The sequence below is a fragment of the Mastigoproctus giganteus genome, chromosome 6 (assembly GCF_048544385.1).
Source record: "Mastigoproctus giganteus isolate SK-2022 chromosome 6, ASM4854438v1, whole genome shotgun sequence".
NCBI classification, from domain to species: domain Eukaryota; kingdom Metazoa; phylum Arthropoda; class Arachnida; order Uropygi; family Thelyphonidae; genus Mastigoproctus; species Mastigoproctus giganteus.
The window spans coordinates 169,200,570-169,213,338 of record NC_143580.1 but is presented as its reverse complement, the minus strand read 5'-3'; the positions used below and the strand labels follow the sequence as shown (position 1 = coordinate 169,213,338).

General features: G+C 40.8%; 1 protein-coding gene across 1 annotated transcript in view; it reads right to left on the bottom strand.

Annotated features, from left to right (window-relative positions):
• Nucleotides 1-10,731, bottom strand: part of LOC150084739 (thyrostimulin beta-5 subunit-like) — a 35,637-nt gene extending 24,906 nt beyond the window's left edge. Inside the window, exon 1 of the mRNA XM_090375476.1 lies at nt 10,177-10,731. The gene's annotated coding sequence lies outside the window, so the exon portion shown is untranslated. The remainder of the gene's footprint in view (nt 1-10,176) is intronic.
• Nucleotides 10,732-12,769: the final 2,038 nt, after the last annotated feature.

Sequence of the window (12,769 nt, the reverse complement as noted above, 5' to 3'; positions counted from 1 at the left end):
CTTATTTTCCTCGGCACAAATTCTAAACAGTCCTCAAAAATGGGATGTGCAGACTTCCATATAGTGCTCGTGGCGCGACCTGCTCACCGATTCCAACAAACTCCCTTTACAAGCCGATATTGAAGAATGTGGAATCTGCGGATGAGTAATTCCATACATTTGTCCATCTGAGCACTCGCTTTACTTCTGTTTGTACTTCCTAATATTTTAGTGGTTAAAAACAAATCCGCTCACTGAATCCCCGTAATTTTATCCAGCCTGAAATAAATTAAAATCAGAAAAACTTTCTTTAAAATGCTAATTACCTTTCGACAAGATTTGTGTGTTCTAAAATTTCAAAAGAATTTGAAATTCGAGCTCAAAAATCGCTCAAATTTCCTCCGGATGGTTTTATTGCATTTTTTTCCGAATTTGTATTCATCCCTGGCGTCCCTCACATACTGAAGTTTTAAAAGAGTTTCGAGATCATTCCCTGCACAATTCCAACACTGTGTCGTTTGATTTAAGAACTTCTTCCTGTTGAAAGATTAACTGACGTCTGCTGTCAAAGGCTCGCGGTTAATATTTTAGTAGTGCCATCTAGTAGTCGATATTCAAAGTAGAAAACATAAGGATGGACAACAGAAGGGGAGGGAAACTCTTCGTGATAGAGTTCACGATGCGACATAAAATTGGTGAAATATTTTTAAAATATTTTCGTAGTAAAGTTACTCGGCGTTTTCTGTTTTGAAAGTTATTTTCTTTAAAAAGGTAAATATTGAAAGAATGCTTGAAAGCAGGCAACGAACGAAGAAGGGAAGGCCAGGTTTTTAATGAGATAATGGAGATGAAGTCTCGCGAAAGTGGCTAGACTACTTAAGGACAGAGATATTCCCCCCTCCAGAAAAATTAATAGAGGGCAACTGCGTAATTAAGTATGAAACGCATGAGAAAAGAAAACAGATGTTAATCGGTTTAATGCCATTAAAAGGATTCACCACTTTTGGGATCTACGAAAGAGGATTACCGTGGGAAATTTGTGGTCTTGCAAATTGAAAAGAATTTACAGTCCTTATTCATTTCGTAAATAATTCATTGTTATCTGCAATCAAAATAAAGCGAAGATTACGGGTAGAGAGATCTCTCTTAATTGCTTCATCTTCAGAGATGAGAATGACCAATTAATGGGGAAATGGCGTAACAAATTTGTTACAAATCGACCCCAATTTTGAGGTTAGAAAAAATGGCAGCCGTTAAGGCAGCTGTCCAAAAGCATGAATCTGCAGGGCAAGGATTCTAAATTTGACTGAATACCCAAAAAATATAGCTTTGGGAGTGAAATACAGAGGAACAGATGGCAATAAAAACCCCCTTGCATTTATGAACTGCACGTTTTGTTTATGAGGGAAACGGTTACTTAAGGGAGACAAGAAAAAGATACCGGATGACGCACACAAACACCTGGTATGCGAAAAGATAAACAGTAAAGTAAAATATCAAGATAAAAACACATTTATCTATTTTACGTTTATACATGCCTTGAAGCACGTTAATATTCCTGTAACACAGGGACCTCCCTTTGAGGTATATGAACAATTAGGAACTTTCCCAAGTCTCCACCATATCACGATAGAATGTATTTGCACGTTAAATCCATTAATGTCCAAAATGCCAAAAGTAAAAAGGAAGGCCATCTTTCTGTACTAATTGTGAATTCATTCTTCCACCTACAGACTTTCCAACTCTTTCAGAATCTGAATGCCGCTGATGTACAGTGGTTTTTGCTCGTATCTGGTTGCTACATCTTCTGAAGACGATTCAAAAAGAATCGATATACCATTAACCTAAGTTAATGGCAGTGAGAAATGGTCCTTTTCTTTCCCTGTCCAGGAAAGTCCTAGATAAATACCACTCTTCCAAAGGTTATTAACATTCCTTTGGCACGAACATTATGGTTATTAAGATGACGGTGGCTTTGGGAACAAATGGACAGACTCACTGAGAACTTGCTTCTAGAAGTGCCTTAGCTAAATAGCAAATACCATTAGTCTGTTCGTTCATCGCATTATCTCTTCCTTCATGCAAAACACCAAAGTTCTGTTTTGGCTTCCCGTGTTCTGATGAAGGAAGACCGACTCGGAAAGTTACATGGTAAAGAGATCTTATTTCCAAATCTTGTATTTTTGAATGCGAGGGAACAATGATACAATTACTGGTTGCTACAACTTTACATAATACCATTCTACTAGCGAGGCATGCTGGAGATATAAAATAAAGATTCAGAACAGAGAATGACCGGACATTATATTTTGGAATGAATTAATCTTAACTATATACAATATTTAAGTCGTCGCTCAAAATTTGAGGCCTTGCTGTAGAGTAGGGACGTACAAATTATAAGGTCTTGCTCTTGGGTCATAGGTTGGGAGGCCCCTGGTCTAAAGTCAATCTTCCATTATTTGGGAAACTTAAATTTGATTCGTTACCGTATAGAGTCTGAGGAACTCACAGTATACAGAATATACAAGAACATTAACGTATTTAGTAGTCACACAGGACTGAACCACGGTCAACTCAGCGCATGCGCTTTTGTAACTTTTGCCTTTTTTTTTTACGATCACGTCTTCTAAATAAACAAATTTAAAAAAATGCATCATGGAAAGTAGAATGTATGCATTTTATAGAATTTTTTTTACATGCCTTTTGGCACTTATTTTAAACGCAAATGTTTCGTGCTATCAAATGTAAATTAATATTTTATATTCGTTAAATATCGTATACATTTATTTGTGCCCTCTGTTGAGAATTCTGAATTACTTTAATATGATTTTATCGTACTTCGTAAATAATGGCTTCCCTAAATGAAAGCTCTCTTAAACTTAAGAGTAAATGTTACTTATAATCTGTTTTTCCCTATTTTACTTCCAGTCAAATAACGAAAGAAGGAAGAACGTTTGATGTCTTGCTTCTCTTCAAAGGCCCTTTTCATTCCTTTACTGATCCGATGAACACGCCGAGGAGGGCTTTCTTAGTTCCTTTCATCTTGAAGAGCCTTTGCACAAGTAGTGAGTGTATTTTATACCAGTAATAGCGAGCTAAGTTAATGGTAGATTTAGCCATCGAAAACTGAATGGATAACTTACTAATTTTGGTTTATTTTAATCCAATTTTATTACTTTATCTTATATAGATTAAGAAAACAAATGAGATCTGTAGTTATTGTGAATCACGTGCGCTACGTACGAGTATACCAGTGTACTCGCAATACCAGTACACACACAAAGGATCATAAATAATTTTTTATAGTTAAAAATAGTTTCAGGAACAATGTGGGCTGGAATAAGACATGGTGGAATAGTAAAATGCGCGTCTACATCTTATTTCGTGGAAGGAAGTTCCACATAATTTATAAAAGACTTTGTCACTTCCATTTTCTTATCTCAACTTCCACGATCTCGTTGAGCCCCTTCGTGTGTCATTTATTAATCTGGTCATTATTGAAGAGCTTCTTAAACCTTTTACAATTCGCTTAATGTAACGAATTGCGCCATATTTAGTTGGATACGATCTGTCCTCATCAGAAAATGTCTTAAGACTGAACTGGAGCTTCCTACACCTTGGTTAATTTGACGCATTCGGTATTCTTTATAAAGTTATCCACGATCTGATGTTTAGTGTGATACTAGTACGAAGGAAAACACGAAATATTCTAGGGCTTCACAAACTCTCAGAATTCACGCTGTTTCTACAAAATATACTTCGTATTCAGGAACTAAAGCGAGAAAAGAAAATATAAAATTGAAGAGGCAAAAAGAAAATAAAGGATTTGAAGCACATGGCATTCTTACAGAAGAAGGAATTCACGCCACGAACACTGCTGTGCCAAAGCCAACCTTCGAAGTGGGGGGAGGGTGGCGAATAAACTTTACGCCAGAGATAACAAAATCCACTGGAATCAATGCAACAGTGTCTTACTAAGAATGTGCTGCCCGCATGGCAGGAATGTATTTTCTAGCATATTTTTTTTCCCGTTTGGACATGCGCAGTTTAAATATCACTTGAGAGAGAGAGACTGAGAGTTGGAAGTTCAGGAAAAGAGCGGGATTATGGATGATGTCAAAAGAAGAGTGATCCAAGGAGCGCTGTACACTTAAGTTCAAACTTTATGCAACAAAACTAAAGATTATTATTTATTTTTTTCATCTGAGCCTCGCTGGCAATTCTTATCTGTTTGGCTATCCAAAGTATAAAGAAGCTTTTTACTTTTTTAATTGGTCAGAAACAGTGAAATATTCCGCAGTGATTTGCAGGTTTGTCTGACACTAATCTCTGCTTGAGTGGTGCTGAGGACGACCTCAATGCACCAGCTATCCTGGCTGCAACGTGACCACGACAAAAGATCTCAACTACAAACTCTGTTAGCAATTTTTCTGAAGGAAATGAAGGGACAAAATTGACTGAAAATTCTCTATCGTTGTCATCTGTACAACAATTAACTTCTGCTGTTTTCATCATCTCAACAACAACAACAACATGGAACCAACTGAACTCCTCAAACGGCTGTCTTTATCTCCGGAGACTGACTTTACCCGTCATCTTATCTTCTACTTTACAACATCCTTGATGTTTTAAATCTAATCCATTCCAAAATGGACTGATAGGGTTCATATTGGACTTAATCTGACAGGAATGTACCTGACATGGACCTTCCACCATCTATTTTTCCCCCTCGTACCCCTGTTTGGATAGCTGTGGGTACGGGATTTTCTGGCACCCACTGGCATAGAACTACCTCCAGTGGGTGCGGGTTTCGTCCTTTTTAGGGCAGATCAAAAGTGTAGTGACCCACTTCCCTGTGATGTAGATGGACACTGGGCAGGCTTTCCACGTGATCGCCTTCCTAGTGGGCAGAAAGAACCAAACACCCACTGCACAAATATAACATTACACATTTCTGGCTGTTTCTCAGAGTTCTGCGTCATCACGAAGTTCCTGGGCAGAGTTCAACTAACATTCCGGAGCCGACGTATATAAGATACTATTCATGGCTACATTTAATCATTTGCATTTGAGTTAGCAGTTTTGGTGTGTTCACAACCTAACACGTGTGAGAAAAGTTAAAAATTGGATTTCAGAACTTTTTAAAAAAGCCAGTGAAGTACGAGATGGAAACCTTTGACCAAAAGATGAATGAAAAACCGAGAAAATGTTCACCGAAGGGTCCCTTCATTTGGACCTTCTTCTAATAGTGCTTTGGGCTACTTTTCACTCGTATTACTGTTTGGATACGTCTTACTCCACACTCTACTTGAGTCGCAATATCCAAGGAGAAAGGAAGCAAAATGTCTTGTAATTATTGCAGAGGTATAAAAGTAGGCAGAGAAGACGTTTACGAAGATGACATTTCAGTTCGTTCTTCAGATTCTCAGTTGGATTGAGATCTGAAGATTGCCACCCCAAATGTTTCAAGTTCCCGTTGTGTTCCTAAAACTACTCGCTTACATATTTAGCACGATGAGTAGCAATATCAACCCCCTCAGGGGAGACGCGTGCAACAGTTGCTATTTCTCTTTATCTCGGACAATACTCCAGTAAACTATCTTATCCACGCTTCTGGCCAGTAGGAATAAGGTATGTCATGAAACCATGTTTCCTCCACCAGTACTCTTTGTGGCTGGTACGCTGCGGGCAGGGTTCGGTACTTCATGTAGTTTCCTCCTGTGCGAACCCTTCCTTCACTTTGGAGTAATATTAAACAAGGTTCATCAGACGACGTGGCATTCATGGTGAATCCACTCTTAGCGCTGTTGCATCATTTTTTTTCCCCCGGTTCACTTCCGAGATCATCGATGTGCGAATGTTGCAGTCCATTCTCTGCATAGTTCTCCGCATGATGAATGTGCTAATGGGATTGCGAAGTTCGTGCATTCAAAGCATCAGCTAATTGTGCTGTCTTCTGGAGACTTGCTGCCCTTACAATCCATCCAGTCCTCCCTCAGAGCTTAGCCAGCAGGGTACTTCGCCGTCTGCCTCTCATTTGGTGTGTATAGCGTTTTCGTGTCTAACGGCACCCGGGGTTTCCTCCATCTCAGCGTAATATACGTTGTCACGTGAAACAGTACACTGTTGAGCCCAGAGATTTAAGTGTGTGGGCTTCGGGAGGTGTAGTGTTGTGTACCGTTGTTCATCTAGACATTTAGCTGTTGTTGTGGGGGTTTTCTGGCGCATAAGCAGCTTTGGCTATAATGCGCCTTGGACATTTAGCCGTTGGTCCCCTAATGGGACCCATCGTTGCCCACACTAAGCCGTGTGGAGGCAGACCGGGTACACAGCAGCTCTCTATTTTACTGTGGCGGGCCCTGCCACCTAGTTTCCTGAAATTTCAGTGGCTAGGGCCTCAAAAAAAAAAAAAAAATTTTTTTTTTGTGAACACGATTTAATTAGGATGTACTTAGATTTGTAGTTTGGGGCGTACGTTGGTGTTTAGGTACAGTGGGGGGAAGCTGAAGACGAGAGAAAGACAGAAGTTGGGGACGATAGCGAAGGCGACCCCATACTTCTGTATGGGGTCGCCTTCCCCACTGACCGAAGGTGGTCAGTGGGGCAGGCCCATGCCCCACCAGGCGATAAGAGGGGCGGCATGGAGAGGAGGAGACAGAAAACCGTCCCTCTCCCCTTTCTAGGGATAGGGAATTGAAGGTGAATAGGCTAACAGCACCCTATTCAGATCGCAGAGTGGTGTTGGCAGCAAAGGTCGTATTTATGTCCAGTCCAGTGGCGTCGCAGTTCCCGGAACAGGTAACATCCGGGAGTTAGAATGGTTGTGAGTCACACATGGGAACGAATTGCATCCGATGCACAGGGGTTCAAAGACGTTTGCAGCAGAGCTGCGAGAGTCGTAGTTGAGTTAGGTCTAGTGATGTCACAGTTCTCAGGACAGTTAGAGACTCTCCGGGAGTAAAGGTGTCTGGTCTCGCGCGGGAGCAGGTCCCGTCCAAGGTTGTTGAACTTACGTTCGTTGAAGTGCAAGTTTTTCAGGGGCCCAGTCGGTGGGAAGTCATTGATGAGTGCCAGTTTGTTGCTGGATCTCTGGGATGGTTAAGAGGTAGTGTGTTTTTTTTTTTTTTTTTTGTGGCGATGTGGTCGGATGCCTGCGTAGCAGTTCAAGATGGTTGATAGGTAGGCCGTTGTTCTGTGAAGAGAAATTTTTTATGGTGATTGCCGCAGAGCAGGTACCAGAAGGGTCCTGTGCAAAGTGGGTAAGAGCTTTGTAGTGGTTCTCGGATTGTAGCACTAGGTGTTCCTGATTTTTTAACTAGAAGTGAGTATTCGTGATGAAGATGCAGTGGAGGTCCACATATAACGGACAGTCGTGCATAACATGACTCCATAAAATGTCTCATCCTCCCCACAGCTGCAGGCTGGGGAGTCCACCATGCGAAAAGAGGACAGCTTTCAGTTGAAGGAGCCATACCCTGTGAGTAGGAAGGTGGTGAACAAGCCAGGTGATAGCCATTGTGGTTGCCTCGGGTACACTAATCTTATGTCGGGATGAACTTTCTCGTTATAGCTCCTTTGGTGGAGTCTGCCCATCTTGCTTGCCATGCTTGTTGTAGGTGGGCTGTGAGCCGTTGTTTCTCCATGCTTTTGCTATTATTAGGTTCTGTCGTGAATCTTATGCAGGTTTTAGATGTTCCTTTTGATCTTTTGAAAAGTGATACAGTAAACCGCAGCGAATGACTTCCAGATCTAGGGAGAGGAGCCCCGCCAGAACCTGGAGTGCATGCGTGCTTACCGTACAGCATGCTCTCGAGGTTGTGAAAAGGAAGGTTCGTTGCAGAGTGTCCAGTTTTCTTCTGTTTACGGCAGTGGTTGCCCTATTGAACCAGATGTCTGCAGAATATGAAAGCTGGGATGAAAGCTGCCCTATAGAAGAGGGGCAATGTCCTCTTCTTTAACCCCCAGATTTCAGGTTACTCTAGCGATTATGGCGGAATATTTCCTGATTTTGGTTAATAAAAAGTCGACGTGTGGGGAGAATGAAAGGTTCTTGTGTCCATTGTCAATATTTCAATTTGAGTTAGTGCGGAGCCGCACTAACCCAAGAGAATCATATTAGTGACGATTATCCACGCGTCAAGTCCCTTATGTCGAAATCGGTTCCTTTTGACAATATTACCAAGCAGATGAAATTATCAAAATGAACAAGATGTTAACGGATTAGTCCAAGGTCCGGTCAACATATTGACGAGCTTGGGGCTTCTTGAATATAAGCCATACTCGTTGAGCCATCGAATGGCAGGAATGGGCGACAGACCACTGCTTCCTGTAGTAGCCAGAACCCTGAAAAGGTCCTCATAATGCTAAATATCTGCTTTCACGGAGTATCTTGGTCTTTTGACTCTGGCATCATATGATAACGGTTGATCCTGTAGTGAAATGCCGCGCTGAGTCCCTTTTCCAGGGACTGTGGGCGCCTCTGTTTTCAGAGTGGAGTTGTCCAAATGCTCATTGCGTGTTCTTAAATTTTGATCCTGATGTAGAATAGATGCATCAGAAACTCAATGTCTGTATGATATGTGGTGAAGTGGAGTCGGGTTGTAAGAAAGATTTATTGATTATCTGATTGCTCCTTTGAACGAATTTGAGGACTTTCAGAGCAGTTTTGGGGACAAGTATTTCTTGGTATTAATGTACAATACTGGATATGTAGAGTAAGACGGCTTTGGTTTCAAGAAATGCCAAGAAAGGGTAGAAGTTGTGATTAATTGGAGTAAGTAAGCGTGTAATTTTTAATGGAAAAAAAGATAAAATTGGGTTTCCATAAGGATTGATTCCAGTCTGTCTTTCATCACTGGAAAATACTAACTTGCAGAAGCAGCATTGAAGACGTTTCTTGCATATATTCCAATTCTAATGAAAACATCAGAAGAGAGACCACAGAATGGGAGTTAGATTAAAAAGCCTTCGCATCAAATTTGAGTTGAATGCCTCTGAAACGTTTTCAACAGCCACATCCTTATTCACGAGCAATGGAATTTGGCTACAGATTCAGCACAATCTTCTGCATTTATAAATCATGCAGAAGATTAATGTTGATCATATAATAGTCGCAATCCGTTAATAGCATTTTAAGGTAGAATTAAGGGAATTCTTTTAAGGAAAAAAAAAGATATTTGGTATACACCATCTCATAAACCCATCGCCAAAATGTACTATTTATTTAATACTTTGCAAAAGGAATAAAAGTTATGGAGACAACAAACAAAGATCGTTTCCATCAACTTTTCCAATCCAAAATGTAATATTTATTTAAAATATTATTACGGTTTATAAAATTATAACGTTAAAAATCATGAAAACAAATCCAAGATGAATGCAATTCAATTGTCATTTATCAGTTGAATGCAAATTACTTATAGAAAGGCCTTATCAAAAATGATTTATAGAATTAAATATCAGTTAAATAAGAGATAAATTTATTCCACCATTCTGGAAAAGAACAATATAATCTAATAATAAAGGCTATTAATAAGTAGTGCTTTTAACTTTAAAGCATCGACTGGAATCATATTTTTACGTCATTAAGTGACGTCATCAGAGATATAATAAAAGTCTCTCTTTTCGCCATATCTTTTTTTCTTTTCGTTCAATTTATTATTAACTCAGAGGTTGGCCGTGTAAGGGTTATCGGATCAAAATGTTCGCGTGCTTCTGTTGGACAACCGAACCAGATAAAGCGTTTTAAGGTATTTTTAGACAGTTTTCTGCGCAGTGGTACTAACTTTGCACAGTGTACTATGCAAATACACAAATTAGCGCCGTTAATTTTATTTTTATCCAAAAATCATTCGCGCTTATTAGATTATTATAACTGAATGAAAGTGGAAGAGAGTTTATAAAGAAGGAGAAACTTAAAACTTTTCTTAAACGAAAAGATCCCGAAAGAAGGTGGCTGCAACTTTCCCTCGTAATTGGCTGAAGAAACAAGATTATTGATTAACTAACACTTGTAGCGAACATTAGTCGGAGAGGAAAAAAAAAAACTTCGGCGTTCAAAATGAACTCGCTTTACCTGCGGGAATACGGGAGGGCGGTGTCCGATGACAAGGGACGCTTGGCGGTAATTAACCGCGATAAATTAACTTCGCCGTTCTCGAGGGAAAAATGGTGAAAGGTGAAAAAAAGAAGAATTACCTGTTAGGGAGTTCGGGACTTTGGATCGACGTCAGTCCGACCGAGACAGCTCGGAGAAAGACGCTTTGGTGGCGATGCAGCAGACAGGTGGCGGCCAAGTCTCAAGACGCGGCTTGCACGCTACACCCCAGCGACGTTTATATACGGCCGGGCTTTCTGTGCGATTCGTAACTACGACAGGAGTGAGTGGCAAATATCCAACTCGAGCGGGGCGTCTGACGATCGGTGAGCCCACGCAGTCAATGTCTGCTGATTGGTTGGTGCGGCACGAGCCACCCACGCAGTAGACTGTAACGTCACCGTTATTACGACCCGTGATTCGTGGTAGTCCATTTCGGAAACTTCTTCGAGGAGGGACAGCTCCACTCCACTCCACTCGTCCACCCGTCCGCGTTCCTTTTGCACCGCGATCGGCGGACTGCCCTTCCACCTCTTCGGACGGCTCCTCCGAAATACGCAAAGTTCACTTTTATTTAAAGATTCGAAGCAGGTCGGGGTGGCGCTGTTGTAGCGGCAACAGTTGGAACGGCGACGGCTTCAAAAGTTTCTTTGAAGTTGTCCAAGCGCCGGTGAAACCTCCCCGCTCTCATAGAGAGGAGTGAGATGTGCTAGGCACGAGAGGTTACTGAGCACCCGAGCTGTGCTGCCTGCCTGCGCGCGAAAAATCCATTGTGTCAAGAGTGCGTATTTGCTTTCGTTGTGTTTGAAACTGCTCCAGATGAAATGTTTCCCACTCTCCCTCCCTCCCTCCCTTCTTCCCCTTAAGGAGAGAGAGAACGTGAAGAGTGCATCGATGTCCGAATTATAAAATTGCACGCCGGTCGTCAATTGATGAGCAGTTTGAAGTTTTAAAACCAAAATATATCGACTAAATTCATTCTGGCAATTATTAAACTGCAGAATGCGAAGGAAAGAAGAACAAGCACTCTATTAAAAGGATGTTTGTTCTTCTCTCTATCAACGTACCTCAAAGGAGTTATTAATTTTCCTCTCTGGGAAAATGCATTACTGAAGTAGATGTTTAAGGATAAGCATTCCTTGTTTGTGAGTGAAAACTTGGGTTGCCTATTGGATGATTTTAAAAGGACCATTAATTGAAAGGATGGATGAAGCACGCGTCGCCCTGATGACAGCTAAGTTGATCAAACGTACTTTCCATTTCGACATTTGCCCAAACCACATTTCGAGAAGAAAATACAGAAAAAGCGTTTCTATCGGAGCGTTATTTATAATTAAGTTCCTTTAAAGCTCCAGCTTGAATTCTTTTTTGAGCGAGACAATTTAATGACCCCGGTTTGCTTTCTTTGATTACGTTACCCTCTTTCTATTTAAGAGTGGGAGGGGCTTGAGATGCCACGAAACATTACTGCGTGTGTTCTTCAGGGGAAAGGAAAGATTTCTCCAAACAGTGATGAAAGAGCGGACCATTATTACAAAATACCCATTTTATGCATTTCGTTTCTTTATTATCTTCGTTACTTCTTTTCCCTTCTCTTGAGAGCTACAGCTTTAGGAATCCACATCTTTCCTTACAGATTAACCGGCTATAAAAATAAAAACAAACAAAAAAAAAAATTCTAAGTAGTGTTAGTACCTTAAAACTAAGTTTTTAATTCCGTCAGACATCAATGGATAATTGCAGAGATTGACCCTGGAACCGTCATCAGAAATCAGTTCAGATTAAATAGTTTCTGATTTGAAAATAAGACCATATAATATTCTAAAATTACTTACATTGGGTGGCCACATTATTAAGTACCTTTAGCCCTCAAAACCACCTAGATTCGTCAACAACATGGACTCATCGAGGTGTGCTGGCCCACGTCGGGAATGCTGATGCACGTTAACTCAATTACTTTACACAGTTGTTGCAAATTGGATGAGAATGAATTCAACCATAAACCGGATGGCTGAATTTACCGATGATCCTGGAACCGGTTGTGAGCAAATCTGTCCTAATAACACGTCGCAGTTTTGTTCGACGAACCCATTCGCAGATGGATACGCCATAGCTACGAACCGATGCTTCTGATCGAAAAATGTTTTCAGGTAATCTATCCCATCTAATTGCTCCACTAGTATGAAGTGGATTGCACCACAGAAACACTCCCCAGACCATGAGACCACCATCACTACTCTGCATTGTTGCCAACTAGCTCGATGGGCCAATGTACTGATGCCATTTCGTCTTATTCTGTTCTTCCTATCAGAGGGAAACACCAGGAACCGGGATTCGTCAGAGCGGGCAACATTTCACCAATCCTCCACTTTTCAGTAAATATCTAATGAAGGGTAAAAGAGTGTACCAGAACTCTTCTAAAATGCAAGTTTTTGAACTTACAACGATGTGGCCAGATCATTGGAAGTGGATATTACTTGGCACAGTTTTTCACACGATTGCTGATAAATATTATTGCATTTACACAAAGACGAAATGGGTGTTTGCTATCTTTGTCATTTTTAAAGTTTCTGCAGACGTTTGTTGCACCCGAGGGGAATTTAAAAGTCAGTGAACTGTTTCCTTTTGCAATCACCCTCTTTCATAAATAAAGATCTATGGAAGCAATTTCCTCGAAATACTGTCTGCTTTAGC